The following is a 9,301-nucleotide window of genomic DNA, read 5'->3' as shown; positions in this document are numbered from 1 at the left end:
TCGACATTGTCATGGCGGTACAAAAAGAACTACATGAGGTAACTAACAAGAAGCTGGATGCACAAATACAAAAAGTGCTACAAGAAAACCGACGGCAAGAGTCTCTTGGCCTCAAGGTCAGGATTGGAGGGCTCAACTCCCCATGGTGCACCAAAAAAGACACACTCGAAGAAGCCATCACCAAGCGCAATGATATTCTCCAACCAATCTACATCAAGCCCGATTCCATCTCCTGGATCAATGACACGAACAAGGCAATTCCACCCCAACAGTGTATCCTTACATTCAAGGACAAAGAAGCACGGATGAAACTACTCCAACAATCTCTCCTTCTCAGGGGAAGAACGCTTTGGATTTTCGAGGAACTGACTCCACAACAACTCAAACTTATGTGAGCTCACGAAGATACATGAAGCTCATAAACAAGGTAAATGGGCTGTCTAACGAGGCGGTAAAGCCATCACCCAGTAGTTTCGAACCCCTAAACCGGCATCTCCGTCTCTTGAACCCCATTGGGATCTTCTATTTTCCTTTTCCTCTTTTTACTTCCAATGGACCCTCAGTCCCTAACTGATATGTATCTCTTTAAAAACCCCGTTGTAACGATCTTTTTTTAGTCCCATGGGTCATATGTGACCTCCAAGGGCGATAATGAAATCTCTCTCTCTCTCTCTCTCTCTCTCTCTCTCTCTCTCTCTCTCCTCCAAATTGCTCCCCATAGATTGTGTATTGATTAATAGTAATCTCTCTCTCTCTACTCTTTAATTGTTCGTCTTTATAAAACACTGTTGTAGTATTTTGGTGATTTGGTGACTGTCCAAGTTCTGATATTATCGCCCTTCAATTGATTGCTTTGGATGGATTCTTGCTCTCGGTATGCCCAACTTTCTCTCTCCTCCCTTTGTATCTCACACTTGGGGTATATCTCTCTCTTCCGCTCTACAGATTGCTCACCTTCATAACTCTCAGTGTCTATCACTCTATTTCCACTCTACAGTGTCTTTCAGGCTATCTCTCCCTCTTATTGCTTCCCCTCACGCCTACTGCTGGTCCTCTTGCTCTATCTTCCCTACCCTTCCCACTTTTGCTTCTTATACTCTTTGCCTCCCCTTCATTGCCCTCCTCTTCTAAATGTTCTTGCTCTCTCTCTCTCTCTCTCTCTCTCTCTCTCTCTCTCTCTCTCTCTCTCTCTCTCCTCCCCCCTATAATCTCTTTTTTCTAGACTTCCCCGCCCCTATCTACCTTCCGTGTACTTGTACTCGAGAAAACTCCTATAAAAGAAAGCACATGATTTTAGGGTAAGCCAGACAAGTAGGCCCCTAGTGGGAACAGAGCACGACGAGGCTCGACTAGTCTATAAGGGGGCTAACACAGGTTGGGTGGAGCAAGCTATTCCATTGCCCTCTAGGAGTTTAATAAATGTTACTCTATTAATTTTTCAAAATTTACCCAATAAAAAACCCCTTGTTTTGAACTCATGTGCTATACTTATTTGGGGTCACAACCCCCCCCCCCCCCCCCCCCCCCCATCATACAAACAATGCAAAATCTAAAAGTTGAGAACAAACACATAACTCAAACAAGATAAAGATTTCACTCCATTTTTATTCAAAGGTCCTAATTAGCTATGCCACAAAGAGGTATTTGGCTATTGAAGTAGACATACAACAAGGCCCTCGGTCAACTATAGCCATTTTTAAAGAATAAAGTGTACCATACTGGTGGTCTCCTTTGCGGAGATTGAAGATCCTCTTTGAATTTTTCAAGTGACATTGCCAAAGCATGTAAGATCGACACAATCACCTACATTTCCTAGTGAAAATCAAATCCTTGATGAGATTAGGTAAGTGTCTCACTTTCTTGGGCAAAAATCAACAACCATTGGGAAGTCTCACATGTATGCATCTCTCTTGTAAATTAACTACATAATAAGAAATGTTGCTGCCAATGTAATGCACCTGAGTTATTTTTACATTCAATTGAGTTTACATATTTTGAATTTTGGAGCATGATTGAGTGCTATAGCCAAAATAATATATCAGTTTAGAAATTAGACATTGGATGCATAACTTATGTTCGATTTATGGTACAAACCTTAGGGTAAGGGGGAGGCTTAGAGAGCACCTACTCTTAGGAAAGTAGGCGTTGAAATTTTTTTGGCCCTAAATTTTTTGAGAGAATAGAGCTTCAAATCAACAAAAGTTCAAGATTGATCCATAGCCAAAAGAAAGGGAAGACAAGTCGACAATGTGAGAAATAGAGGCGCAAAGGATGTGCAACCAATATAGAGACGCAAGAGGCAAATAATTAAAAATCATGTATTGAAATTAGCAAACGTAAGAGGTCTATATGTAAAGGGGTGGGTGGAGAGCTTAGGAGGGAGAGCAAGTGAGCTCCACAGTAAAGTGCTATATGGTTACCAATGAGACCTCATCAAACCTATAATCTTGTCACTCGGGCTTGCCGCCTTTTCCCCCTTGGACTCCTCCAAAGAAATCAACTAAGGTAGCGACCAAGGCATAGTCAATAGGAAGAGGATGGGGTCTAGGAGGGCCTCTTTATTTGCCATGAGATTATGGAAGTGATTAACATTTTAACGAATTGGTGCACACCATGTGTGCAAGAATGGTGGGTGTGTAAGAGTGGTCAAAGGATGCAATTTTCCCCCAAGAAAGGGGGATGGATAATTTTTAGATTTTTGGCCTTCTATAGCTCCTACATAAGCTCTTGGATTTGAGCAGAGATTTATAGATCTGTGATCTACACATCGAGCTCTTTTTGCAAATATGTCACATGATATGGGTTTACCTACTAGATTTTAGATTTCACTTTTGGGGGAAAAATTGCTTTCAAACAACCTAGCCATTTTGCCTATTTGAATTCAAAAGCCATCCTTTGATTTCTTTCTTGAGTCTAAAAGTTTGACTCTCTTAAACCGTCAAATAAAGGGGCCCTCTTGGACCTCATTCTCTTCCTAATGCATTGGCATACTAAGATTTGGGTTGCAAAGGCTTCGTTAGTGCCGTTTGCTATGCACAAGGCACAACTATTTGCTTAGCGTCGAAAATTCCCAAGAGGTCACCAATCTGAGTAGTGTTCTCCTTATCATGCTTAACTACATGGTAGCTAACCATTGAGTTAAATCTCTTTGGTGTTCATACCTCCAAAAACATTTGTGCTTAAGATTCAAATCTATCTACCTAAGCTTATCCATCTCTAGAATAAGCATATGAAGGAATATCTATAATTAGTTAGGTATGCATGTATGCAAGTGTGCTATGTATGCATGCATGGGTAATTAAGGCATAAAATTCTTCTTTAATTTGTGATTTTGCTCACATTAATTGCCTCCTCTTGTTGTTATTACTCCTTTGTAATACACATGTATTCATCACATGTACATGGTATGTGAAGTATGGTTTCTCCACTTATGGTTGAGTGTGTACTAGGATGCCATGTCCCTTGGTGACTAGATGCAGGAACCTGATCAATCGAGCACTTTTTACAAGACTACATTTTAATTAATTATAAATCTCTTACTATACTCAAGAATTTATGGTTGGGGCTATGCTTCTCAAACACGGGGAATAAGATGCCAACTATAAATCCTATGCCTATATGGTTTAGGTTTGAGTTTAGTTGTTACCTCAAGGCGGCTTACCTATAAGAATCATCTATATCACATGCATTTAAAGGGTATGCAAGAACCCTTAATTACATGCTAGCTATAAGGTAATAAATTGATCCCTTTTCCTTAAGAAAATTATGGGTTTTTTTTTTGTAAAATGCAATAAAGACCCCCTTTTGTAGATGTAATCCTATTTGAACTTAGGTACTACACTTACATTTTCAGAGGTTCATTCCCCAAGGATTATTATAGGATGTTGATTTCCATCATAACCTTTAGGTTATTAGCTATCAAGGATAGAGACCTTACTTCTATTGCTCTTACCCTTGGTTCTCTAAATCGAGCAAGGTGTCATCAACAGAGGCCAAGTACGGAGGAAGGTCTAACTTTCAAGTCACCCCAGCCTCTTAGTTTGGACCTTGCACCCAGATTTACACATCCATGTTTGCGGCTAGCATCAAAGGTAGAGATCCATTCTCTATTATAAGTATTATAGAAGGATACACCAAAATCCAAGGTCCAATCTTAAGGGTATGAGCCATGTAAACTCCTCAAGAAACATACATGTAGAGAAGAGGCAAATAGACTATATTCATTGCAAATGATAGCATTGATTTCCTCTATCTTAGTCTTGCCCTTGTCTCCTTTCTTCCCATACTCACACTTTTCCTTCTTCTTTTCTACTTTTGATTAAGAGCACTTTTTATTGATGCAAGACCCTTATTTTTATAGTGAAAGAATTCAATGTCCTTATCTCAAATCTCATTGTGATTCCACAAGATTTACTATGCTCATGGGACTTCTCCCTCATCGTCTACCTTAATAAATACTATGCCAGACTAGGAGCAATTTAAGCCCGCAATCCAACTTTCCAATCATGTCTCACATCAAGTCCAAAGGCTAGCTATAAAACAGATATATCCCCCATAATCACTTTGTTCTTGTTCAACCTATGTGATTTCTACTTTATCTTGACCATTGGGTACATTCTCAATATATTATTGACAAGTTGTGTTACTAATTATTTTTTAGTATGCTTGAATTATGAATGGATTATTAGCTCATCCACCATAACTATAGAGTGGATCCCGGGAGTTGCATGCTTATTTCTAATTGGGTGTGCATCAAAGAAAAATCATACCTCCTCATACAATGGAGACTCTAGGACGTACCATACAAAGAAAAAACTCCTAGGATTAAGAATGTCGCATGCATCCCCCTTTTTTTTCTCAAAGTACTTGCAAATATAGCCATAGAAATAATGTGAGTGTGAGCACTATAGTAACATTGCGCATGAAAAAATATGCACGATGCTCCCTCTATTCTTGTCCTTTATCTCTCCTCTCTTCCTTGGAAATACACCTTAGTAAAGGAATCATCTTCTCATAGTATGTATCTATTTATGGTATGTCATGTGCACAAAGAGAGAGAGAGAGAGAGAGAGAGAGAGAGAGAGCCTATCTATGGTGTGTGTGCACAGAGTGAGAGTGTGTGTGTGTGAACTTGGAAGAAGCCTGCACCTTCTGCTTAATGTTATTCAAATTTGGACAAATAAACCGCTTGACCCCACATAGGGACACATGTACACGTTAGATGAATTCGCTAGAAAGTACTAAGCTTATTGATAATTATTGATATTGACAAGCATGTCGTATTAGGAAATATAAAAGATAAAACGATTCAGCTACGTACCCCGTGGGCTAGAACTTTGTAAATAGAAGGAAGGAATGAGAGATGAAAAGGATGGGAATGTTGACGAACTAGGTGAGCAAATTAAGGTGGTCATAAGAGCCAATGGATGGAATAATCTGCGGGAATGTTTTGCATGCGCCGGCTTGAATCTACCATGTACGTTAAATCGAGAAAACGCGTTGTCGCTTCTCTCTCTGATCATCTCTCTCTCTCACTAATTACACACATCTCTCTCTCTCTCTCTCTCTCTCTAATTACACATACAGATAGCCGGCCTTTCCGGCCTCCCTTCTCATTCTAGCCAGGCATTATTGCTTTGTAGAGTAATAACAACAGCGCAGGGGGCAAAGGCATGCAGGTGCCCGGAAGCTGAGGCGAGAAAGACGATACACAGAGGGAGAAAGAGAGGGAGGAGGGGTTGCCGAGAGAGAGAGAGATGGAGGTGGACAATGAAGAGGAACAAGCTGGCTCCTCCAAATTTAGCAGAGCTTGTAGCAGCTCTTCCTCCTCTTCCTGCGCCGCCGATGAAGAAGGTGACCCCTCTCTCTGGCTCGACATGATTCAAGAGCTTTTTGACTTGCCTCCCCCCTCTCCCGCTGCCTCCTCCCAAGGGCCCGCTACTTCGTCCCTATATTTTGGCGGCGGCGGCGATAAACTAGCGGCTGATCATACTGGCTTTCGCCTGCAAGAACAGCTCTCCTTCTCTGCTCAATCTGATCAGCAGCTCTATGTGGATGATCGGGACAGCCCAGTAAATTTTAGCATGCAGGATCCCGTTTCCAGCTCCGAAATTAGCGGCGCCGCTGAAATGGAACCGGACCCGCTAGCTGCGTATAGCCGGTCATTCAGCTGCGCCGATCTCCGCTCTAACGATCGCCGCCACCAGCCGATCGCTGGCGCTTATAGCTTTCCTCCAACCTGCTATACCCGGTCAAGCGGCGGCTTCGCTGGACTGGTGAAGCCGACCGTCATTCAGAAAGTGTGCAGCGCGCCTCAGCTGACATACCCTCCGGCCTCTGCTGCATTTAGCTGGCCTTCTCTAGGTACGACTAGCATCGCCTTGCAGCAGCAACCGCTAACCCATCATCACTCTTACAAGCTTAATAGCAATACCTCGCTATCATCAGTGCACAACCAGCAGCCCGTCACTGCAGGTGCAGACCATAGCTTTCTCAAGTCGTACAGCGAAGATCCCACAAGATTTGGGCAGCAACACACAATATATAGCCAGCCTCCTGATCAGAATATGACATCAATCCAAAAGGTAGGTTGTGTGTGTGCGTGAGAGAGAGAGAGAGAGAGAGAGAGAGAGAGAGAGAGAGAGGGAGAGGGACCTTCATCATTGACACGCTTATATTTGCAGAGAAAGCAAGAAGTGGAGCGCGGATTGGGTCTCGTTCACATGCTTCTTGCCTGCGCAGAAGCTGTTGCAAAGGGAGACCAGCAGGCCGCCATCGCCCTCCTCATCCAGCTTCATCCCTTAGTCTCCAAGACAGGCTCCTCCATGCAGCGAGTCGCTGCCTACTTTGCAGAAGCGCTCCATGCCAGGCTCACACATACAGGAGGCCGTTCATACGCAGCCCTCATAAATCCCTTCTTCAACCCAAATCCTCTAGAGGACGTCATGGAAGCCTACCAAGTGCTATACCAAGCTTGCCCTTACATTAAATTTGCCCACTTCACATGCAATCAAGCCATCTTTGAGGCCTTGGAGGGAGAAGGGCGGGTTCACATTGTCGATTTGGACATAGTGCAAGGGTACCAGTGGCCAGCTTTCATACAAGCCCTAGCTGCAAGGCCTGGAGGTGCTCCACATTTGAGGATAACAGGAGTGGGTACTCCCTTGGAGGTCGTCCAAGATACCGGCAAGCGACTCAGCGAGCTTGCAGAGGCTTTAAATGTGCCCTTTGAGTTTCAAGCCATTGGAGAAAGGTTAGAGGATGTGAAGGCTCACATGCTCCAAAGAAGAGTGGGAGAGGCTCTTGCAATCAATGCAATCAATTGTTTGCATCCTCTCCTTTCTCTCCCTCCTTCCAAAAAGTCACTTCCTAACCTTTTGCACATGCTCCTCAATCAAGCTCCAAGCATCTTCACCCTAGTGGAGCAAGAAGCAAGCCACAATGGTCCCTTCTTTTTGAGTAGGTTCTTGGATGCCTTGCATTACTATTCTGCTATTTTTGACTCACTTGATGCCACTCTCCCGCAACAGAGCCCCGATCGTGCAAAGGTAGAGATGCTTGTATTTGCACAAGAGATTGTCAACATTGTGGCTTGTGAAGATGTGGAAAGAGTAAAGCGCCACGAGAGGCTTGACAAATGGAGGCACATTATGAAGACAATTGGATATCAAAGTGTTTCTTTTAGTGCAAATGCTATCAATCAATCCAAGATTTTGCTTGATCTCTATCCATGTAATGGATACATGCTCAAGGAGAATAAAGGGGCCCTTCAACTAGGTTGGCAAGATCGTCTCATACTCGGAGCATCAACATGGCGTTGAGAAGTCCTTCAATCTTTCAAGTCTTGAGCATAGAAGGTAAAAAAAGTTTGTGGTATGGGTGATTCATTTATTTATTGTGCTCCTAGCATTGAGGCACAAATTCATTCTATATCTTAATTCTTTTGTAATAAAATTACCATTCATTTGTAACTACATGTATTGATTCTTTGTGATACTATTATCACAATCATTTGTACATTTACTTATTCTGTTCTAAACCTAATCGAAGCATTGGCAAAAAAAAATATTCCTAGCATACATTTTGCTCAATAGAAGTTGGAGTTAAATTTTGATTACTAGGTCTTCTCTATTGAAGGAATCAAAGAAAATGTATGACAAGAGTGAATTTCCAATGTCATCCACTAAAAGTGATGCTCAACAATATCTACCAAACTTGCACAGTATTGACATAGTAAACCCCCACAAGCCAAAGTTAGCATGGAAGAGAATCCGTAATAAATGTGAAGCTGGGTTGCTCATTCATGCCATTAATGGACTTAATGCTACCTTCAAGTGCTCAAAATGTCCTCTTAACACTAGAATGATAACAGGACACTTTTATGTCCTTGGACACTGACACTTTTGTGTCCTGTTAAGTGACCATTTTGCTTGAATTATTTGAAGAGTATGAAAATGAATTTCTAGGTGCTATATATCCACAAAGTTGCCTTATGAGCTGAAAAAAACTTAGAATTTTTTTTGAGTATCGATCTCACTATTAACCTTACTCTTGCACAATATTTTTGAACCTAAATTGTGTGAAAAAACGGGCCTTGTTTTTGGCTTTTTTTCAATTCTTGGCAACTATACCACTCTAAACTTCATGTTTGTGAGGTTTAGATGGCTAGAGGTTAGGCCTTCATAGTTCTCAACATGTTTGATGCATGTAGGGAGAGCTAAGTGTTAAAATTGAAAGTTATGACCAATTTACAAGAATTGCATAATCTTGTTTTTTGGCCAAAATTAGCACTTTTATGATTTTTTTGGTGGCTTTCTTGATATCCAAATTCCATTTTGATTGTGTAAGTGTAATGTATAACATAAAGCTAATCTTCCTTGAGTTTTGGAGGACCTAATATGCTATATAGTATAGTATATGATGATGGTTGAGTTTTTTGATTGCTGAAGAATACGATACATTTTAGAGTAGCAAGTATAACTTTCTCAATATTGCTAGTTTCTTAGGCCAATTGTGTGTATTTTGTAGGTAGTGACCATATCTAATCATAGACTACAAACTTGGCTAGATATTGAGTAGTTTCTATGGGTTTCTAGAGGTCATAATGCTAAACCTAGTTTTTTCATGTTTGCTGTATTTAGCACTTTATCATTGCCCCCAAGGTTCTAATTGTAAGAGATCCATTATCCTTTTGACATGCTCCATGGCTCCTTTTGAATCCAGAGGCCCAAAGGGAACTAAGAAAACATGTATATAGTATCTATATTGAGCGTGACTATAGAAACTTTGATGATAGGCCCAC

The 9,301-nt window shown here is 41.5% G+C and overlaps 1 pseudogene; it reads left to right on the top strand.

The window, feature by feature from the left end:
* The first annotated feature begins 5,876 nt into the window (after positions 1-5,876).
* On the top strand, positions 5,877-8,020 carry LOC147421723 (GRAS family protein RAM1 pseudogene; annotated as a pseudogene).
* Positions 8,021-9,301: the final 1,281 nt, after the last annotated feature.

The sequence above is a fragment of the Adiantum capillus-veneris genome, chromosome 27, assembly GCF_014529385.1.
Source record: "Adiantum capillus-veneris isolate H3 chromosome 27, ASM1452938v2, whole genome shotgun sequence".
NCBI classification, from domain to species: Eukaryota; Viridiplantae; Streptophyta; class Polypodiopsida; order Polypodiales; family Pteridaceae; genus Adiantum; species Adiantum capillus-veneris.
The sequence above is the reverse complement of the archived record's forward strand: the minus strand, read 5'-3'. Positions and strand labels throughout refer to the sequence as shown.